At 42.4% G+C, this 22,110-nt stretch overlaps 10 non-coding genes across 10 annotated transcripts; 2 read left to right on the top strand and 8 right to left on the bottom strand.

Annotated features, from left to right (window-relative positions):
• Nucleotides 1-320: 320 nt before the first annotated feature.
• On the bottom strand, nucleotides 321-415 carry trnai-uau (transfer RNA isoleucine (anticodon UAU)). The gene is made up of 2 exons: nucleotides 378-415; nucleotides 321-356 (listed from the first exon to the last, which is right to left on the bottom strand). It is a non-coding gene; the product is annotated as a tRNA-Ile (tRNA).
• A 943-nt stretch (nucleotides 416-1,358) lies between these two features.
• trnan-guu (transfer RNA asparagine (anticodon GUU)) lies at nucleotides 1,359-1,432 on the top strand. The gene has a single exon. It is a non-coding gene; the product is annotated as a tRNA-Asn (tRNA).
• A 1,707-nt stretch (nucleotides 1,433-3,139) lies between these two features.
• Nucleotides 3,140-3,212, bottom strand: trnar-acg (transfer RNA arginine (anticodon ACG)). Its single transcript has one exon. It is a non-coding gene; the product is annotated as a tRNA-Arg (tRNA).
• Nucleotides 3,213-4,592: 1,380 nt separating this feature from the next.
• trnaf-gaa (transfer RNA phenylalanine (anticodon GAA)) lies at nucleotides 4,593-4,665 on the bottom strand. Its single transcript has one exon. It is a non-coding gene; the product is annotated as a tRNA-Phe (tRNA).
• A 2,345-nt stretch (nucleotides 4,666-7,010) lies between these two features.
• Nucleotides 7,011-7,082, bottom strand: trnae-uuc (transfer RNA glutamic acid (anticodon UUC)). Its single transcript has one exon. It is a non-coding gene; the product is annotated as a tRNA-Glu (tRNA).
• A 3,829-nt stretch (nucleotides 7,083-10,911) lies between these two features.
• trnav-cac (transfer RNA valine (anticodon CAC)) lies at nucleotides 10,912-10,984 on the bottom strand. The gene has a single exon. It is a non-coding gene; the product is annotated as a tRNA-Val (tRNA).
• Nucleotides 10,985-12,020: 1,036 nt separating this feature from the next.
• On the bottom strand, nucleotides 12,021-12,094 carry trnan-auu (transfer RNA asparagine (anticodon AUU)). The gene has a single exon. It is a non-coding gene; the product is annotated as a tRNA-Asn (tRNA).
• Nucleotides 12,095-13,837: 1,743 nt separating this feature from the next.
• On the bottom strand, nucleotides 13,838-13,911 carry trnan-guu (transfer RNA asparagine (anticodon GUU)). Its single transcript has one exon. It is a non-coding gene; the product is annotated as a tRNA-Asn (tRNA).
• A 431-nt stretch (nucleotides 13,912-14,342) lies between these two features.
• trnag-acc (transfer RNA glycine (anticodon ACC)) lies at nucleotides 14,343-14,413 on the bottom strand. The gene has a single exon. It is a non-coding gene; the product is annotated as a tRNA-Gly (tRNA).
• A 5,707-nt stretch (nucleotides 14,414-20,120) lies between these two features.
• Nucleotides 20,121-20,192, top strand: trnaq-uug (transfer RNA glutamine (anticodon UUG)). The gene has a single exon. It is a non-coding gene; the product is annotated as a tRNA-Gln (tRNA).
• Nucleotides 20,193-22,110: the final 1,918 nt, after the last annotated feature.

Genomic DNA, 22,110 nt, shown 5'->3' on the forward strand with positions numbered 1-22,110 from the left:
GAATTCTACCACTGAATCGCCAATGCTACTCTAGCTAATCACATTCAACGGGTTGAACTTCGAGAAAGCTGGTCCGACATCTGCAGTGATGACCTCAGAAATAGTTTTATCCAAGGCGGAGAGAACTCATCGTTTCTGCAGTGCAGTGATGACCACATTCACCTAACGAATAATTCCCTGTTGGGACTTGGGCAGAAATATATTTTCTTCATCAATCATCAATGGATTGTTTTTCAATCCCACCCCCGTTCTGGTGATCCCCAGATTATGAGCTGGTTAAGGGATTAGAACACTGGACGATCTTCTCACCAAAACGCAAGTGCTCCAGGTGAGGGTCGAACTCACAACCTCGGCATAGCCCGCTGGCTATACTGCTGTATAAGTACCGCGTGCTAACCGATTGCGCCACTGCAGCACTACACTACACTGACTTTTGTCAGATTATTAAAGGCTCCCGCAGCGTTAGCTCCGTTAATAACCGTTATTCGAGGCCACATTTCAGACCGGGAAACAACCCCATCAATGATTCTCTTTTCCCCGGCTCCACAGTGAGTGAGACAGGGAGAAGCAGCAGGATTACATCCCGCAGTCTCCAATCGCCAGCAGAAAGTGGCGACTGCAGCTTCAATAAGCGGGTTACTGCCCATCCCCGGGACACAAGGTCCAACCCCGTTCAAACCTCCCCATACACCGAACACAAGCTCAGCAAAACGCAGACAGATTATATCCCGCTCACTGAACCTTCGAGTAGCATTTGCACAACACCCGAGTGATTCACAAACAAAATTCACACCAACTTTCCAAAACTTTTCAGTGATAAATTCCTCCATTTGGTTGAAAAGCTGAGTGTTGTGAATCTGGAAATGAGCACCATGGGATTTGTGTTATCCAGTGACTTGTTTCCTACTGTTCTCCCTCAGGTTTGTAATTCCATTTGTGTTGTATATTGAAGCGAATCTTATATCAAAATTAGAAGAAAACGAGGGAAATATTAAATCTTGGAACAAATCCTGAGGGAAATGGATCGCAATATTCGGAAGGAGGTGCAGTTATGAATGGTATTATTGATGACTGAGTGGAAAGTATTGGATCGTTGGGCTACTGGTGGTTGGTTCCCTTTCCTCCCGTTAAATTCCTCCCTGTGATAAGAGAAATGGATTTATTTTACCTGCCCGTTCATAGGAGAAAGGGAATAACCAACACACTACAGCAGTGCTGCAGGATCAACGGAACTAAAGAGACTTGTACAGAATTGTAAACAGTGCGGTCATGCTGCAGTTCTGGAACAGGTTTTGCAGAAATTGAATTGTGGTCATTGACACACTAGTTTAGAATGTATTTAACGGGTGATTGTCTTAGTCTCTGCGGCGCAATTGGTCAGCGCGTTCGGCTGTTAACTGAAAGGTTGGTGGTTCGAAACCACCCAGGGACGGAATTTCATTATTTTCTCACCATCAGCATTCATCGGCAAACACTTGCCTGTTTGCAAAGTGTCCGTGGGTGCCAATAAAAAATAGCTCTCAATTGTTCCCGGCTGTACTGTTATCTGGAGTTACCAACATTATTTAATGACAACTGACTTCAAACATATTACATATAACATTATATATATGCTTCCATTATATTATTAAAGAAATACAATTGAAACATGAACTTGTGGCTAAGCATTTGTTCCAATTCCATGTTCCTGCTTCCATTCATTCCTGGATAGATCATAAATCTGTCTAACCCAAACTGAAATGTGTTCAATGATGGAACATCGGAACCTTCTGGAGTAGAGAATTCCGAAGATTCACGAGTCTTTGAGTGAAGCAATTTCTCCTCATTGCAGTCCTAAATCATCAGCACCTTATCCTGAGATTGTGTCCCCGTGTTTCAGATTCCTGGATCAGGAGAACTAATGTTTCAGTTTTGTAGTACTACTTATTGTTTCTCGTTAAAGATGTTGAGATTTTCCAGCATTTTTATAGGAGGAACCAGTAAGGGCAATGCGAGTATGAATGGGTGTTGGCCATTGAGGGGATTGCTCAACGGGATTTACATTTCTCTCTGCTATTCAAGGCGGCAGAAATATTGAACGAGGATTTTCAATGGGCGTGTGTGGTTCCGTGGTGTAATGGGGAGCACTGTGGACTCTGAATCCAGCGATCCAAGTTCAAATCTCGGTGGGACCTTGTTTTCACATGCAGATGGTTGATTTGCTGAAGAGTGTTTTGTTTCAATGTATCACAAAGCACCAATCGAGAGGACAATTTGTCAGCCAGTTCAATTGGTCTGACAATGCACAGTGTGATAATCCTCTGGTTCCAGGTGTCTGCAATGTCGGTGCTTTTCGTTTTTTTGCTGCTCTTTAATTCCTCTGTTGGAAAATAAAAAGAAGCGGTTTGTGTCGCATAATAGCAATTCGACTCGAGTCTGGCAATTATTGAGCAAGTGTGTGTGTGTGTGTGTGTGTGTGTGTGAGCGTGAGAGAGAGAGATAGAGAGTGTGTAGGTGTGTGTGCATGTGTGATGTCCCCGACTTGCCCCAAATTTTATAAATTGCCGCTCCCCCTATAAACTTGCCCTAATCTAGTTCACCTCGATTAAATCACTCCTCAATCTCCTCTCCAATGGACAACAATCCCAGCATCACAAACCAGAAACTTCTGGCTAATTTGAACTTTTCAGAATAAAACTGACTCCGAAGAAATTCCTCCATCTGTTTTAATTGAAATTTGTCAGCTTAAAAAAAAACTCTGTATTTTGCTTCTTAAAATTAAACATGCTTAAAAGAAATTCTTCAACAGATTTCATCAACTTTTTTAGAAAATATTTTCACCATTCTGAAAAATGTAATGTTTCCATTTTTTTTCGAGAAATTTCCAACTTTTAAAAGGTAGGTTAAACTTGCTGACGTAGTTTTCCCAAATACTTTAACGAGAATTTTTCATTTAAAAAAGAAACATTTTTCTTTCAAAAGAAAAGTTTTTTTCATTTTTTTTGTCAACATTGTTTTTTGAAAAATAAGTAGCTAAGATAAATATCTTCACAGAAGCTGATTGCATTTGGTCAACATTTCCCAGAATTGGTCTAAAATTAATGAAAAAAAATATTTTTCATCAACACGAACATGGAGTTTTTAAAGTAAAGGGACATAGCGAGCCAGCCAGGAGTCGAACCTGGAATCTTCTGAACCGTAGTCAGACGCGTTATCCACTGCGCCACTGGCCCACAGCAAAACCACATGCAGCACTATTTACATATCCGTCCGAAGCTTCAAAATTGGCGGAAACATGGTCAAAACATATTCAATTTAGTGAGGAAATGTTACATAATTGAAATTTACTATTCTCACTCACAGTCATTCTACTTTGCCTTGAATTGAGTTAACCTGCTGTGTTGGAATTCGAACCCTGGTTCTCAAAGCGTCATTTGCTTCTCTGCGTTATCAATCCAGCGTCAACAACATGGCTGGAAACCGCACCCCTCCCGCCAGTGAATCCACTATTGAATATTACCTGAACACAGATCTTACAATCATATGACATTGGCTCTTACTTCAGCCTCAAAATACATTCAGGAAAAGACAAAAGTGCTGAAAATTCATGACAACACAGAGCAGGAAAGAAGATAGACCTATTCTGACTCAGCACACATTTTATCAGTTCGTTCAGTGGCTAAAAGAGCAGGTCAGAGGCTGGGAATCCTGCAGGAGTAACTTACCTCCTGACTCCCAAAAAACATCGAACATAGAACAGTACATCACAGTACAGGTCATTCGGCCCACGATGTTGTGCTGAGCTTTGTCCGAACCCATAATCGAGATCAAGATCAAGCTATCCCACTTCCTATCATTCTGGAGTGCTCCATGTGCCGACCCAATAACCGCTTGAAAGTTCCTAAAGTGTCCGACTCCACTATCACAGCAGTGAGTCCATTCCACACCCCAACCACTTTCTGAGTAAAGAACATACCTCGGACACCCCTCCTATATGAACCTTATAGCTATGCCCCCGAGTGACAGCTACATCCACTCGAGGAAATAATCCCTGAATCAGTGGAACAGTCCACTATCGACGTGGCACAAGTCAGGAGTGCGATAGAATGTTCCCCACTTGTCTGCATGATGCAAGAATCCACCAAAGGCACCTTAGACAGCACCTTCCAAACACAAGACCACTTCCACCCGGCAGCACCCCCGCACCCCTCCAACACCACACAGACAACAGCATCACCAAGCCTCTCAGCATTCTGTGTGTCGGGAATGTTATTTGCCACTTGTCAGCTCCAAACACAAACATAAAGTAGCCTACTGCGGGCTTTCGAAATCTGAAATAAAAACAGAAAATACTGGGTGATGTCAGTACGTTTGGCACTGTCTGTGGAGCGGGAATTAGAACTAACTTGTCCCGTCCAGCATGGGTGTGGGCGCCTGCCATGTGGGTGTCCGAGTGGGCTCTTTCCGTGCTCTTAAGCTCTGCCTTTTTACACAGCCAGTCAGCAGAAAGCCATTTGGTATTTGGTCTGTTGCAGCTTGTGTGAACTGATGTTTGATGACCGTGTGAGGCAAAATGTACTACCAATTAGCACAGAAAACCAGCAAGGTGATCCTGCCGAAACCCGGGATTGAACCAGGGACCTTTAGATCTTCAGTCTAATGCTCTCCCAACTGAGCTATTTCGGCTGGCGGGTAAGCTGCAAACTTTCGTTTCCCAGATATCTAAGAGAGCAATGATTTCTGCCCATTCGTTAATGCATCATTTTCATCTCTCTTCAAATAATCTCAACCAAATGTCCTCAGTGATAAAAACAAATTACTGCGGATGGGAAAAGAGGAAATGCTCCAAAATCTCACAATGTCTGACAGCACCTGTAAGGAGTGAAAAGGGCGGACGTTTCGAGTCCAGATAACACTTCATCAAACGGAGTTACTCCGATCGAGAAGACAGACAGGAACACAGGCTGAATGGCTGTTTGTCGATATAAGCAAGAGACTTGCCAACATTGAGACTGCAATCCCTGCCCAGAGGATGGGTTGGAACTTTCTAACTGAGGTTCAAATCCTACCATTTTCACCTCCCGTCATTTCTCATCGTGACTTATTTTTGTTGAAAATTATTGGAAATAAAGCAATGGGTACAGAGATGATCAATGCATTACAAATCTCTCACATCAGCAACACTGAAGGTCCAGTGATCAGGATCGGCGCCGTGACGCGGTTTCGATTCCCAGTCATGGAGTGAACCATTTTTTGTTCAATTCTTTATTTAATGAAAACACGCCTCACAGAGTCTGTGAAGGGAACAACATTTAAATCTTCCAGCTGGATGAACTGGCATCGGAGCTGGAGAAGTCAGAGATGTTACACTAAGGGTAAACTCTGAAGAACATACATGCCAGATGCACAACATACATGTCAGATACACACACAGCACACATGTCAAATCATGTCACTTTCAAGGTGTGTCTTTTAACTTCCTGCTCTCCACCTCAGACATTTCCACATTCATCAAAAACCCCCCACCACAAACCCCATCCTGCTCCTCAATCCACTGATAATCTTACTAGTACCGGAAGGTGCTCACAGCATTTGGCTCCATAGCTCAGTGGTTAGAGCACTGGTCTTGTAAAACCATGAGCCGTGAGTTCAATTCTTGCTGTAGCCTCCGTCCAAAGTTTAGCTGATACAAACTGTTGGAAAAAGGCAGACACATTGGGAGGTGAAAAGGAGTCCTCTTATGAGTGGAGGGGCAGATTCGGTGCTAATTTGGAAAGCAAAACGATTTTCTTCTTCGTGAAAAGAAATCGAAAGAGCAGAACATATTTGACGAGCTGAGAAATATAAATGTTGATATTAAGAATGGAATAGATGCGCTTGTACAAGGAATGCTTAAAGTTAGCATGTCGGTGCAGCAGATAATTAGAAGGGAAATTACATTTTGTTCTCATTGCCGGCAGACTGGAGTTTAAAAATAACGAGGTGTTTCTGCTGCTACACAGGATTTTGTGGAAACCAGGTTGAATATTCTGTGCAGATGTGACTTTCACATTTAAAAATGTTTACGCTTTGCATTAGAAACGGTAAAGAGAAGGTTCACCAGATTGTTCCCTGGGGTCAGTGAGTTGTCCTGTGATGAAATTCTCTGGAGTTTAGAAGAATAAGCGGTGATCTGTTTAAACTTACACAGTTCTGATTCGGTTTGATAGGATGGAGGCTGAGAGATTTTCTTTTTCTCTGCTGGTCGGGAATCTAACCCCCTGCGGCACAGATCACCGGCTGGTCATTTAGGGCTAAGATAAAGAGAAACTACTTCACTCAAAGGGCAAGAATCTTTGGTATTTTCTGTACCTGACAGTTATGTACGCCCCATCATCGAGCACATTTAAGGTTGTGATAAACAGGTTTCTGATCTCTTGGAGAATTCAGGGATCTGGGGAGCTGATGGAAAAACTAAGTTGTATCCCAAGATCAGCCATGATGGTATTGAATGGTGGAAATCTCGATGGACCGAGTGGTCTGCTCCTCCTCCTATGATTCCTGTTAGAATAAAAACAGAAAGGACTGGAATTTCTCAGCAGGGCTTGCAATAAATGTGGAGCAAGACACAGAGTTAAGTTTCCGAGTTCAATATGACTCTTTTCAAACCAGTAACTGAGTGTGAATTATAACAACCAGCACAACATCGAGACTGCAAGCGCTTACAGTGTCACTTGTAACTGTCTGTTTGAGCACACAATACTATCAGATATTTCAGATGGTGATTAACCATATTAGTCTGCACCTATTAACCCATTAAATTCTGCTGGAGACTGAACGAGATGTGAATGAATGCTCGGTGTCAAAATCGTACTTTCCCGTCAGTGCACCTTATTTCACAGAAAGTATTTGAGGGTAAAATCAGAGCAATGATAACATGTCTTTAACATCGAGGTTCGGATCATGTTGAGCAACAAACCGAAGTCAAATGATTTCCCCTTACCCGACTTGAGAAAGCTGAATAAACATTTCTGGATTTGAATAAATCTACATTCCCTGACCGGGAATCGAACCCGGGCCACGGCGGTGAAAGCGCCGAATCCTAACCACTAGACCACCAGGGAAGCTGATAAAACGCTTTATAAAATATTAATTTATCCATGAACCACCTGCCTTTCGTTTTGTTTCTGTCTTTTTATTCACCAAATACAAGTTTCTCCTTCACATTGTCATGTTTATATCACACACAAGTGATATAAACTTGTGGCCACAGTGCAGAATCCAAACCACTGATCCAACAGGGAAGCTGACAGTGACTTTCCCAATCAGCGGATCATCGTCATTTTAGCCTTTCTCTTCCTTCTCTTCCGTCACACAATAGGCAGGTTTCTCATTATAAAAACATACTCTGCTTATTTCCACACTTGACACCTGTCATCGAGCCCATGGTGATGAAAACGATGGCGTTGCACCATTGGAACACCCGGGTTCCGCCATCACCAGCTCAGTGTTACCTTGTTACTCCGGGACCCGGCAGTCAGAGTGTTCTCCCACCCCCAGTAAGTCCCCAGAGTTCAGAAGCTGTGACATCTTCTTCAGAGCCTTCAGTGTATACTCGATGGAGACGAATATCACGCGAAGGCCATCTCCACGCCCCCACTACTTCCCTTCAAAACACAGAGCAACAGGAAATTAAGAAACGACGAGCTTAAGGACAGTTTAAATGATGGTGTCCCTTCAGTGCAGCTCATTGTGTTTCTAAAGTGAGATGATTTCTGTTTGTTACACAGTTCAAGCTGACCCAATTCAGAGAAGGATCAGGCTCAATCCTCCCGATGGCCTTTCCCAACTCCATTTCTTTAAACGAATTTCAGTAACTTTTCCATTAAATAATACACGCAAATAAGTGCGGCGTGCAGGAATGGGACGGCAGTAGTTATGGGAGATTTCAATCTGCATATTGATTGGTCGACCCATGTTGGACGAGGTGGGCTCGAGGAGGAGTTCTTGGAATGCTGCCGGGATAATTTCCTTGAACAGTGTGTGTTGGAGCCGACGAGGGAGCAAGCTATCTTGGATCTGGTGCTATGTAATGAGGCGGGTAGAATTAGGGACCTTGCGGTGAAGGATCCTCTTGGAGAGAGTGATCATTGTATGGTGGAGTTTCTGGTGCAGATGGAGGAGGAGAAAGTGGGTTCCCGGACGCGCGTCCTTTGTTTGAATAGAGGGGAGTATGGTAGGATGAGAGAAGAATTGGCGAATGTGGACTGGGGGAATGTGTTGGAAGGTAGGCCTGCTGAGGAGCAGTGGAGGATCTTTAAGGAGATCTTTCTTGGTGCTCAGCAGAAATTTATTCCGATGGTTAAAAAGGACAGTAGGAAGAGAGGTAATAAGCCGTGGATAACGAAGGAGGTGAAGGAAAGTGTTAAATTAAAAGCGGAGGAATTTAGAGTAGCTAAGAGCAGTGGGCGAGAAGAGGATTGGGAAAGGTTTAAATGTCAACAAAGATTGACAAAGAAGTTGATAAAGGAGGGTAGGAGAAGCTATGAGGCTGGGCTAGCACTTAATATAAAAAAGGATAGCAAGAGTTTTTATAAATATATAAAAAGGAAGAGGCTGGCTAGGGTGAACGTTGGTCCTTTAGAGGATGAGAAAGGGGAGCTAGTGGTAGGGGATGGGGATATGGCGAAGGTCTTGAATAACTTTTTTGTTTCTGTCTTCACGGAGGAGGACGTGAATAATTTGCCGGGTGTTAGCGATGGAAAGGTGGTAGGAATGGAGGGTCTTAATGACATTACTGTTACTAGAGAGGTGGTGCTCGACAGACTGGAGGGGCTGATTGTGGACAAGTCCCCAGGACCGGATGGAATGCATCCGAGGGTTCTGAAAGAAATGGCGGAGGTGCTAGTGGATGCCTTGGTGGTTATTTTCCAGACGTCGCTGGATTCCGGGGAAGTGCCGGAAGATTGGAAAACGGCTAATGTTACGCCGTTGTTTAAGAAGGGTGCCAGGAAAAAGGCGGGGAATTATAGGCCGGTTAGTTTAACGTCTGTGGTAGGTAAAATGTTAGAATCCATCATTAAGCAGGAAATTGCGAGGCATCTTGAAGGGAATTGCTTGATAGGGCGGACGCAACACGGTTTCATTAAAGGGAAGTCGTGTCTGACAAATTTACTGGAGTTCTATGAGGATGTGTCTAGGGCAGTGGATAGAGGAGAGCCGGTGGATGTGGTCTTTCTGGATTTTCAGAAGGCGTTTGACAAGGTACCTCACAAGAGGTTATTGCAGAAGGTCAGGGGACATGGAGTTGGGGGTAGGGTGTTAGCGTGGATAGAGGATTGGTTGTCAAATAGGAGGCAGAGAGTGGGGGTCAACGGGTGTTATTCGGATTGGCGGATGGTGACTAGTGGGGTGCCCCAGGGGTCGGTGCTGGGGCCTCAGCTATTTACCATTTATATAGATGATCTGGAGGAGGGAACCGAGTGCAGGGTGTCGAAATTTGCTGATGACACCAAGATTGGGGGAACGGCAAATTGTGCGGAGGGTGTGGAGAGTCTGCAGAAGGATCTAGATAGGCTGGGCGAATGGGCCAGGAAATGGCAAATGGAATTTAATGTTGGCAAGTGTGAGGTGGTCCACTTTGGTAGGAAGAATGGTAGGAAGGACTATTACTTACGTGGCGAAAAACTGCAGCAGGCGACGGTGCAGAGGGACCTCGGGGTCCTTGTGCATGAATCGCAAAAACCCAGCTTGCAGGTGCAGCAGGTGGTCAGGAAGGCGAATGGGATGCTGGCCTTCATAGCGAGGGGGATTGAATATAAAAGTAGGGAGGTCTTGCTGCAGCTGTATAGGGCATTGATGAGGCCGCAGCTGGAGTACTGTGTGCAGTTTTGGGCGCCGCACCTGCGCAAGGATATTTTGGCCCTGGAGGGAGTGCAGAGGAGGTTTACTAGGCTGATACCGGAGTTGAGGGGATTGAGCTATGAGGAGAGGCTGAATAAACTAGGCTTGTACTCGTTAGAGTTTAGAAGAATGAGGGGAGATCTCATTGAGACGTATAAGATGATGAATGGGATGGATAGGATAGAGGTGGAGAGACTCTTCCCGCTCAAAAAAGACAGTAGGACTAGGGGGCACAGCCTCAAGATAAAGGGGAGGCGGTTTAGAACGGAGTTGAGGAGGAACTTCTTCACTCAAAGGGTGGTGAATCTCTGGATTTCTCTGCCCGTTGAAGTGGTGGAGGCTGCCTCGCTAAATATTTTTAAGAAGCGGGTTGATTGGTTTTTGATAAGAGAGGGGATTAAGGGTTATGGGGAGAGGGCGGGAAAGTGGAACTGAGCCACGACAGATCAGCCATGATCTTATTGAATGGCGGGGCAGGCTCGAAGGGCTAGATGGCCTACTCCTGCTCCTATTTCTTATGTTCTTATGTTCTTATAATATGATTGTGACATATGTCAATGTGGTTGTATGGCCGAGCGGTCAAAGGCTCCAATCTCCGTGGAGGTGTGGGTTCGAATCCCAACGCGAGCGAAATTGATTTAAATTTTGATCCTTACTGCTTTTGTAAGATTGAATGCAGGAGTGTGTGCAGTGTCGTTTTCGTCATGTGATTCTTCTGTGAAATGTGCGCCTTTTCCTCCAGTTCACTTACAGTATTACTTGTATCTGTCTGTTTGAGCAGACACTACTATCAGAAATTTCTGATGGTGAATAACCATATTCGTCTGCACCTATAAACCCATTAAATTCTGTTGGAGACTGAACGAGATGCGAATAAATGCTCGGTGTCAAAATCGAACTTCCCCGTCAGTGCACCTTATTTCACAGAAAGTATTTGAGGATGAAATCAGAGAAATGATAACATGTCTTTAACATCGAGGTTCGGATAATGTGCAGCAACAAACTGAAACCAAATAATTTCCCTTCCCCGACATAAGCAAGCTTAGTGATTGTTTCTGCCCGGTTTCGAACCGGGGACCTTTCGCGTGTGAAGCGAACGTGATAACCACTACACTACAGAAACAACTGGAAAACTAACGGAGCAAATCAGCCTGTCTGCAATGTTCAACTACATTGTGTTGCTGCAGGTTCCGATGGTGAGACTGAGAGCCCATGTCACTGAATTCAGGAAGATAACCGTTACTTTCAACCTGATTGTACATCTTATCCCCAACAGCAAAATTTAAAACCGTTCGTCTCGCAAATATCTAAGGGATCAATGATTTCTACCCATTCATTAATGCATCATTTTCATCTTTCTTCGAATAATCTCAGCATTTTGTATCATCAGCGCTTTGTAACCTGTCGCTCCCTTTTTTCTTTGTTCTTTAAATGTGACATTTCCAATTCAGACACTAAAGAGGAAATTTCCCTGATGCTGATTCCCACAGAACTGGTGCAGACCGGGAAGTAACACAGGATTGTTGTACAGCAATAAATCTACACTCCCTAACCGGGAATCGAAGCCGGGCGGTGGTGGTGAAAGCGCCGAATCCTAACCACTAGACCACCAGGGAAGCTAGCTGATTTTAAAATATTAATGTCACCTGCATTTTGTTTTATTTCCACGCGGAGGCACAATCTCAGGATAAGAAGCTGATGATTTAGGACTGAGATGAGGAGAAATTGCTTCACTCAAAGGCTGGTGAATCTTGGGAATTCTCTACCCCAGAGGATTCTGATACTCCATCATTGAACACTTTTCAGTTTGGGTTAGACAGATTTATGATCTATCCAGGAATGAAAGGAAGCAGGAATATGGAATTGGAACAAATGCTCAGCAACAAGTTCATTTTTCAATTTTTTTTATGTTTAAAGGTATAATGGAAGCATTTATATATATGATATATATATGTAATGGTGTACAGGTATGTATATATGTATGTATAATGTTATATGTAATATGTTTGAAGTCAATCGTCATTATATAATGTTGGTAATACCAGATAACAGTACAGCCGGGAACAATTGATAGCTAATTTTTATTGGCACCCACGGACCCATTGCCAACAGGCAACTGTTTACCCGTGAATGCTGATGGTGAGGAAATAGTAAAATTCCGTCCCCGGGTGGTCTCGAACCACCAACCTTTCGGTTAATAGCCGAACGCGCTGACCAATTGCGCCACAGAGACAGCAACTAAATATACTCCCAACCAGTTTGGGACCAATGATCACGCAATCTGAAGCTTAATTTTATCATTCATGCACTGGGCTTTGCTTCTATCAGGGCTACAATTAACCTTGTCTCGTTTATGACTGTTCATGGCAGTGTTCACTACAATCACACATTTGGTGCAGTCTTGTACAGTAATGCACTAGGCCATGTCTCTGTATATACTGCGTTTGACTCATTTGAATCATTATTGCAATAGACTTTGCAACTGTTTACACTACATTACATGCCGCTTCATTTATTAATACATGTGGACATGCCATGATAAATGCTACAAGTCATCGTCTCTGAACTATTATTACTTAGTCAACAGTTCACTTACGTTACATTAGGCTCCATCTCAGATATTATTGTGCTAGGCTCTATGTCATGCACTACTGAACACACCCGTGTATCACTAATAAAGCAGACACTTTCTCACTAATTGTTTTTCTATCAAATGTGTCTAATAGATGGAATCGAACAAAGAGCGAGTGAGAAGAATAGATGGATAATAACTAAAAAGTGCAATATAATTGTGTGGATGAAATAGTGTTATAGATCAGAGTGAGTTAGGGCTCGAATTGTGCTGAAGTCAAAAATTATAACAAGGAACTTTATTTACATATACACAGAACATATTATAGAGGCAGGGTTCGGCTGGATTTCTGAACGGACTAAGGAAAAAAAATGAGCGCCGAGGAATGGAAAATCCAGCGAAAAAGAGACATGTGTCCAATTATAATGAAATATTATTTGATAATGTCTGGATGATAAAAGAGACAAATCTTTAAATCACAAAATGGTAAGTTTATACAATAATTAGCTGGTAATCGACATGTTCAGTAACCGGAAGGTAAATATGAATGCAAGTATTAAATTCACTATCCTTCGGCCAGATTTCCCTGTGAATCTTACTGACAGAGATATTAATGCCATTGCTTTACTGATTGTTCCCTTTCCATGGAAACAGGGAAATAAATTTTCCTCAAATATCTTCTCAAACCTGCTGCACTCACCTTGAGATTAAAGTGATACAACACCACCATCTGCTGGCGGACAGCAGCGACTGCAGGTGCTGATGCTTGTGAGTCTGCGAACCGGTTACTGAAATATGAATATTGAACGATATTGTCCGAGATTGGAGTTTATAGAAGGATCTCGGCTGGCGTATTCGCCCTTTTTATAACCAGGCACCGCAGATAAATCGTGTTCTTCATTTCCCATTGGGAGATAATGTCTGGAGATTGAAGTTGGGATTATGTGAGACTTCAAACTGTACATTCGATGCAGTTATCAGACGTTAATCAAATTCAGAATCTTAGTGGGTAAACATTGCTGCCGTCTGCAATTCGTTTGTAAGACATTTTCACCGTTTAGTCTTAAAAAAGGCACAAAGAATCAGACATTTACAGGGATGCGCACACACACACACACACACACAGGTATTGGACCCTACAGAGAAACAGGGGGGCATACACAGATTCAGGGACACATATAGATGTAGGGGCACACTAGATTCAGATATACCAAGATTCAGGCGCAGACATATAGAGATCCTCGTAACTCGAAAGATGCAAGGGCACACACAGAATCAGAGGTATATACAATGTCTCAGCTTGTACACTACCAAATTTTCTCTCGTAGTTCCAAACTTTTCAATGAGTTGAAGCAGGCAACTGTTTACCCGTGAATGCTGATAGTGAGAAAAATAGCAAAAATCCATCCCTGGGTTGTCTCGAACCACCAACTTTTCGGTTAACAGCCGAACGCGCTGACCAATTGCGCCACAGAGACTGAGACAACAGTAGTTAAATATATTCTAAACTAGTGTGTCAATGACCACAATTCTATTTCTGAAAACCTGTTCCAGAACTGCAGCATGACGGCACTGTTTACAATTCTATACAAGTCTCTTTAGTTCCGTTGATCCCGCAGCACTGCTGTAGTGTTTTTCTCCGATGAACGGGCAGGTAAAATGAACCCATGTCTCTTATCACAGGCAGGAATTTAACAGGAGGGAAGGGAACTAACCACCAGAAGCCCGAAGATCCAATACATTCCACTCAATCATCATTAACACCATTCACAACTGCAGCTCCTATCCGAGTATTGTGATCCATTTCCCTCAGGATTTAGTTCTATGACTTAATATTTCCCTTGTTTTCCCCCAATTTTTACAGGCGATTCGCTTCAATATACAGAGTGAACGGAGAAAGAAGAAGCTTTGCATTGGCTGGGAATCGAACCCGGGCCTCCCGCGTGGTAGGCGAGAATTCTACCACTGAACCACAAATGTTACTCTTGCTAGTATTACCCCCACATGCTCTCTATTCCTTCACACTCAGCAGCATTGTAATTTCCTTACTTTGTCCTTTCGTTCCCGAAATGCCCACAAATGCTCTCACTCAAATCTCACACGCAACATCGCACAAGCCTCTTATTCTGTTCAACACCTTCCTTTCATTCGTAACCGCATCTCAAACTTTCAACCTTCCTCCAAAACACAAGCACTCTGCAACAATTCCCCTCTCACACAGCCTCTTTCTCCCAAATATGCCTCTGCTTTCTCCACATCAGTCTAAACACGCTTAAAACGTATTCAAATCATTTGCACACTGTCTCTTATACACAACTCATATCACTACAATACGCATCATGCCATTCTGCAAAAGCTTTAAGTTGCAACATTTCTTCAAAGCTGGTACCCAGTGCGACACCAGGCCAAACTTTCACTTTCAACACTTGATAACACCGATATAGGGTTACAAGTTAGCTCGGAATGAGTTAAAAAAATAGGGCTTAGGAGAGATAGGAGGAGGCATGAGAAGTCCTTGGCAAGTCGGATAAAGGAAAACCCTAAAGCTTTTTACTCTTACGTTAAAAAATGCATTAAATCTTCATATATCGAGGCCAGTCTGTGACATCTGAAAGCGCTGAATCCTAACCACGAGACCACCAGGATCCCATCTGCCTGATTCTCCCAGATACTGATTACAGGAATGTGCACAGCGCCAATTGTCCGCACTCACACACTCCTTCCTGTCTGTTAAGATTTGAAAATGTTTATATTTTCACATTGGCTTCCAGTGTGATGAAAGCAGAGCTGTGATAAGCTGATGTTGTTCAGTGGATTTACTGCAGTAAGGTTTATGTCAGTTCGATGCAAACATTGGTGTTTGAATGTGGTCAGTTACAGTGAAATTTAATGCAGTGGAAAGTAGCCTACTCATTTTTACAGGAGGAACCAGCAAGGGAAATATAAATATGAATAATTGTGCAACGGGACTGATATTTCTCCCTGCTGTTCAAATTGGCACAAGTATTGATTCACGATTTTCAGGCTGTGCCTATATGTTGGGTTCTGTGGTGTAATGGTGAGCACTCTGGACTCTAAATCCAGTGATCTGAGTTCAAATCTCGGCAGAACCTTGTTTTAATTTGCAAATACAGATGATGGATTGGCTGAAGGGCGTTTCGTTTAAGCTTATCACCAAGTCCTCATGGACAGAAACATTTGACAGCCCGTTCAACTGCTGTTACTCAACTCAAGGGCAATTAGGATTGATAGTAAATGAATAAAGACAATCTCAATAATGGACCTTTTCCTCACAAGTAAAAGCAAACTTTCTGACAATTCTTGTGCCTGAAACTTTCGAAACGTCGAGTTAATACGTAACAACTAACGCAATTTTACTTGTGGGCCAATGGCGCAATGGATAACTGCAACTGACTACAGAGCAGGAGATTCTTGGTTCGTACTCCTGGTTGGCTCAGTCCGGACCTTTAAAAGGTGTTCACAAATTCCTTGTTACTTCCGATGGAAAAGGTATTTAATACCTTCATACTTATTCAGACAAATGCTGGCGAGCATATTTTCAACTTCTCTGGAGAAAGTAATGTTAGGAAATTGCTCATGAACAGCAACCGACTATTTTAAGTATTTTTTCGGGAAAAAAATCATTTAATAAGATTAGGATATTAAATAAACGCTAACCTCAAATACATTTTAGACAAAATTCAACATGTCTTAGAGAATGTACACTATTTTGTCAATTTTTTCATAAAATTCAGCATTTCTGACTTCTTACAAATCATACAATATTTTGTATCAATGCATTATTTAATACATATGTCTTTATTATGAATTGAATATTTCTGAAATTGAACATCGCTGAATTGCAACCATAACTGACCAAGAGAACCAATCGAATCACCGGGTAATATAGATCACAATTTTCAGATTTACTATCGTCAGCTTTTAAACAAAGTCACCTTCATGTAAATGGAGGAGAATCAAGAATTATCTGTTAGTGACCCTTGAGCGTTTTTTATTATGGGCGTGAAACATTCAGGCGCATAAATTCCGGCCCGTTACAGGAATATCCAGTAGATCCGCGCTGAGTCTCGATTCCCTCATCTGTCTGAGTGGCTTTTCCTGTTTCTTAGAGATGAAAAACGATTTTTAAAAGATTCTTCTGTGAAATGTTCGCCATTTCCTCTAGTTCACTTACAGTATCACTTCTATTTGTCTTTTTGAGCTCACACTACTATCAGATATTTCAGAGGGTGATTAACCATATTAGTCTGCTCCTATAAACCCGTTAAATTCTGTTGGAGAATGAACGGCATGGGAATAAATGCTCGGTATCAACATCGAACATTCCCGTTAGTGCACCTTATTTCACAGAAGGTATCTGAGGGTGAAATCAGAGCAATGATAACATGTCTTTAACATCGAGGTTCGGATAATGTTGAGCAGTAAACTTAAATTTAACAATTTACCCTTATCCAACATGAGAAAGCTTAATGAATATTCCTGTCCGGTTTACGAACCGGGGACCTTTCGCGTGTGAGGTGAATGTGATGACCACTACACTACAGAAACAGCCGGAGGCGTAACAGAGGAAAACTGCCTGTCTGCAATGTTCAGCTAGGCTGTGTCAACATTTAAAAGCGTTAGTCTCGCAAATATCTAAGGGAGCAATGATTTCTACCCATTCATTAATGCATCATTTTCATCTTTCTTCCAATAATCATCCGCATTTTGTAACATCAGCGCTTTGGAGCCTGTCGCACTCTTTTTTCTTTGCTCTTTAAATGTGACATTTCCAATTCAGATCCTAAAGAGGAAATCTTCCTGATGCTGATTCCGACAGAACTGGTGCAGACCGGGAAGTAACACAGGATTGTTGTACAGTAATAAATCTACATTCCCTGAGCGCGAATCGAACCGGGGTCACGGCGATGAAAGCGCCGAATCCTAACCACTGGACCACCAGGGAAGTTTCGGCAAAATTTATAAAATGATAATTGATCCATGAGCCACCTGCCTTTTGTTTTATTTCTGGTTTTTTCTTCACCAAATGCAACTTTATCCTTCACATTGCCATGTTTATATCTCACACAAGTGACTGTTTCAGTCAATGAAAGCAGTGATTCCTGTTAGCTGGTACAGGAAATGGACAGTGAGGTGAAATAGTCCCGCAAACTGCTCATGTGACACTTTCAATTTCCAAAACCCACCAACCTCATCACTGTGGCTCCTGTGAAACTTGGAAGGTAACACACGGCAGGAATTCATCACGGAGGGTAACGGGGACAAGTCATTTACCAAACGCTATCATGTCGCTTCTCTTCCCGTTTCTGTCGCTGCCTCTCATCCAGCTCCCTTTGGTTGTCCAGCTCCAAGGTTAAATTAGCCATGGAAATGTGGGGACTGTGGGAAGGCATTCGATTACCCACCCCAGCTGTAGATTCATCAGCGCAGTCACAGTGGGGAGAGATCATTCTCACCTGCTAACAGTGGGCGATTCAGTGATGGAAAAACTATTGAATGTCAAGGGGCGGAGGTCAGATTTTCTCTTATTGGTGATGGACATTGTCTGGCATTTGTGTGGCGCGAATGTTACTTGCCACTTGTCAGCACTTGCTAGCCCAAAACATAAAGCCTAATAGAACGTAACATACTGCGGACTTTCGAAATCTGAAATAAAATCAGAAAATACTGGGGGCTGTCGGTATTTCTGGCACTATCTGTGGAGCGAGAATCAGAACGAATGTTTCCCGTCCAGATGTCACATGGCAGACGCGGACATGATGAGTGTGGGCTCCTGCCATGTGGGTGTCTGAGTGGGCTCTTTCCGTGCTCGAAAACTCTGTGCCTTTTTTTTCGGAGCCAGTCAGCAGAAAGCCATCCCGCCGTTTGTACCTTAAACAAATCAAAATGCTTGACTTGGTCAAAAAGACGCGAACGAAGGGCTCGTCCGGGATTTGAACCCGTGACCTCTCACATGCTCATTGTTCCAGGTACTCTAAACGAGAATCATACCCCTAGACCCACGAGCCCGCACATCAATTAGTAGCAAAATAGAATTATTTAACTTTCTACAAAGCAGTTCTGACTCCTCGAGTGAAAGTCGAAACTGGTGAAACCAAAGTCACCGCATCAGCATTTGTGGACTTTAATCTCCAGCAAAATATCCGTCCAATATTTTTATCTCCACTGTTTGCAACTGGGGGCTTTTGTTTATAAAGTACACATGTTACAGTCAATAATTTTAACTCAGCGACTTCAATATGTAGCAACTCTGATTCTGCCTTTGATATTTGGTCACTTTTGAAAGGTGTGCTCTGTCAGACAGTTAAAAGATCTGGAACATTTAAAGTACAGATTGATGACATTGTTCACCTGGGAGATCTGCGGGTTTGTGTGAATGGGGAAGGATTGGACTTGATCCGATAGTAATATGAGTAAATTATGAGTATATGTCAAATTCCCCAACAGTGACAATCCTTAACCTCAGTGAGGGAAAGCACCTAGACAGGACTGTATTGTCACGTTCACTATGAGTAAATGATCTTCAACCCCATGTGTTGCCCTGACATTGAATCATTGATTATCACCATGTGTCAGATTATCTATGAGGCCGGCGAGAGCCTCATTCTCTGTGGCTGTCAGTGCGCAGTAATACACGGCGCTGCCTGTCACCTGCTAATCCTTCATGGACAAGTGAAAAGTGTTTTGTTTTAGGTTGAGATTCCCGCTGAAGTTTTCAAAACCCGATGTTTTTAAACTTTGCTGTTTTTCTGGGTGAACTCCAGCTCTCTATTCCCCCGGCAGTGCCGCCTCTCAAACTGAGACTTTCTCCATTCTGCTTTGTTCATCTCACAGTTTCTGCTTCCTGAATGAAAACTGCTTGCAATCGGTCAAGGTCAAAAAGTTTAGTGTTCCATTCATGGAGAAGTTTTCTTGTCATTTTATTCAGAAATGAGTGATAATTCTGTCAAAACAAATGGTTAAATTTGACCCGTTACCATCCAGATTTGACCTTGTATCACCATCTCTGTCGGTAGCGTTTTGCATCATATCACTGCCTTTCATTCTTTGTGTTTGTTCTTGACCTGCTGCTCATGTGACATTTCCAACCCGGAATCAAAAGTGCAAATCTCACTCCACCGATTCTGGCAGAGCTGCTTTGGACTAGGAAGTATTGCTGGTTTGTTTATAAAAAAAAACATTAAATCTGAATGTATCAAAGATAGCCTGCGACCCTGAAAGTGTCGAATCCTAACCACAAGGCCATCAGGATCCCATCTGCCTGATTCTCCCAGATACTGATTACAGGAATGTGCACAGCGCCAATTGTCGGCACTCACACACTCCTTCCTGTCTGCGAAGATTTGAAATTGTTTATGTTTTCACATTGGCTTCCAGCGTGGTGAAAGCAGAGCTGTGATAAGCTGATGCTGTTCAGCAGATTTACCGCAGTAATGTCTCTATCAGTTCGATGCTAACATTGCTCATTGGGTATAGTCAGCTACAGTGAACTGTAACGCAGTTGAAGGTAGCCCACTCATTTTTACAGGGGGAGCCAGCAAGGGCAATGTAAATACGAATTGGTGTTGGCCATTGACGGGATTGGACAATGGGATTGATATTTCTCTACGATGTTCAAAATGGCACAAGTATTGAGCGACGATTTTCAGCCTGTTGTTGTGGGTTGGGTTCTGTGGTGTAATGGTGAGCACTCTGGACTTTGAATCCAGTGATCCGAGTTCAAATTTCGGCGGAACCTTTCTTTAATTTGGAAATGCAGATGATTTATTTGCTGAAGGGAACTTCGTTTAACTTTCTCACAAAGTTCTCATTGAGTGGGCTATTTGTCAGCCAGGTTGAATCTGCCTGTTGACTTGAATGGTGCTGATCTGAACATCGAGTGCAACTATGCTGAAATGAATTAGGTAATATTTAATTAAAACACATAAGCAGAATCTGGCTCACCGCATGTAAGTGTGTTAACCTGTATAGTTCCACAATGAATGCACTGACAGGTGTAATAAACTACACAGTCAGAGAGATTTTCCACGAGGAGGAACATGATTGCTCATCGTGTAGACTGGATATTGACCAGGACAGAGAATTAGGCAGCGTTTTCATTCTTGACTTGAACAAAACTGTTCATTATTATTTGATGCAGAGACTACTCAACTCAGCATGAACAGATTAACCCCATTTATTGTCTTTTGTACAATGCTCATTTCACTACTTAAAAAGTCCACGATTTAATTCTCATTATTTTTATGCAATAATTTAACAGGGAACATACTATACACTCTGAGTGTGGAAACACATCAGAACGTATGAAAAGAAAATCTTAAACACATGGTGCACAATAACTTTGCCAATGTGTTTGATTTGATTAGCACAATCCATGTATAAAAAAAACAGATCACTTAATTGTCTCCCTGGAGCCTGACACCAAGGATAAATGTGGTAATCTCTGAGTACAGTGGAGAAGACAATCGGGGACTTTGATCGAAATGCACTCATCACCGAAAGGTCTTCTGTTTGCCATTTACTATCCCGTCATTGCTGCTATTGGCGTTCCGGGTAAAGTCTAACGATGAATTATTCATTATGAAAATCATTGTTTATCCCTCCCGCAATTCTATTTTCTTTTCCCAAAATGTTTCTCTACAGTACCGATATTGTGGGATTTTTTTCTCAGTTAAGTTGACAATCTTCTTCTTACCTGCTGTGATTTACCCTATTTTGCTGGAGATTCACCTTCTGCACCATGACAGTTTTCATCCTCCATTTTAATCATTATATTTTTCCCTCTGCCTGGCATAATTACTCGACCTGGCTGGAAATACAATTAGTTGTGCTCTCACTGAACATGAAGAGAACAGAGAATACAAGGCTAGGCGAATGGAAACACAATGGGTACCATTATTCTGGCAGTTTGGCAGCAGACATTATCAATATAGTGAATGACAACGTGCATCACAAACAATGTCTATTACTTAAAGCGTAAGGAGCAAATTTCCTGACGTAATTAACGATTTGGGTCTCATGATTGTGTGTGAATTGAAGCAAGCTTACTGTAATGTGTTGTTTCTCGCTTTTACCGATATGTCTCTACATTATCAGCATAATTTACCCTCTTTAACAATATAACATATTACCTTAACCAGGGTAATGTTATCACTTCAATCTTACAAGTTCGCCTTCTTTCTATTCCCAACTCATATTGTAGGTGAATCATTTGGTTGTTCATGCTGTCACTGTGGCTGCATTACCACAACACTATCCTCAGAGTAAAGTAAGTTCTGGTATGATTTGTCACTGTGACTGTGGGGACATTGCCGTAATCTAAATGTAGCTCTGTTATGTTGTTGAGGCTGTTAATGAATAGTCACAAATTTATCCCGATGTGCGTGTATTTTTGTTGTTTTTATTGTTTTGTTGCTTGCAACGGGAAAGACAATCCTCTGTAAAGTTGGTGTTGATTTTCTTTTAACGTTTTATTTAGACAGTGTCTCAGGTTATTGTTTTTATTCCAGAGATGAAATCATAGCCAATGCAAAACTCCATGCGTGCTGAACTCTTGGAGTAGATCTGAAGTCCACTACAATTTGGCAGTTCTACTGACTGAATCATGTTGTTAACTTTGCAAGTAGAAGATATTTATTCACTACTCTCAACCATTT

Source organism: Carcharhinus amblyrhynchos, unplaced genomic scaffold (assembly GCF_965287045.1).
Source record: "Carcharhinus amblyrhynchos unplaced genomic scaffold, sCarAmb.v2.hapA scaffold_38, whole genome shotgun sequence".
NCBI classification, from domain to species: domain Eukaryota; kingdom Metazoa; phylum Chordata; class Chondrichthyes; order Carcharhiniformes; family Carcharhinidae; genus Carcharhinus; species Carcharhinus amblyrhynchos.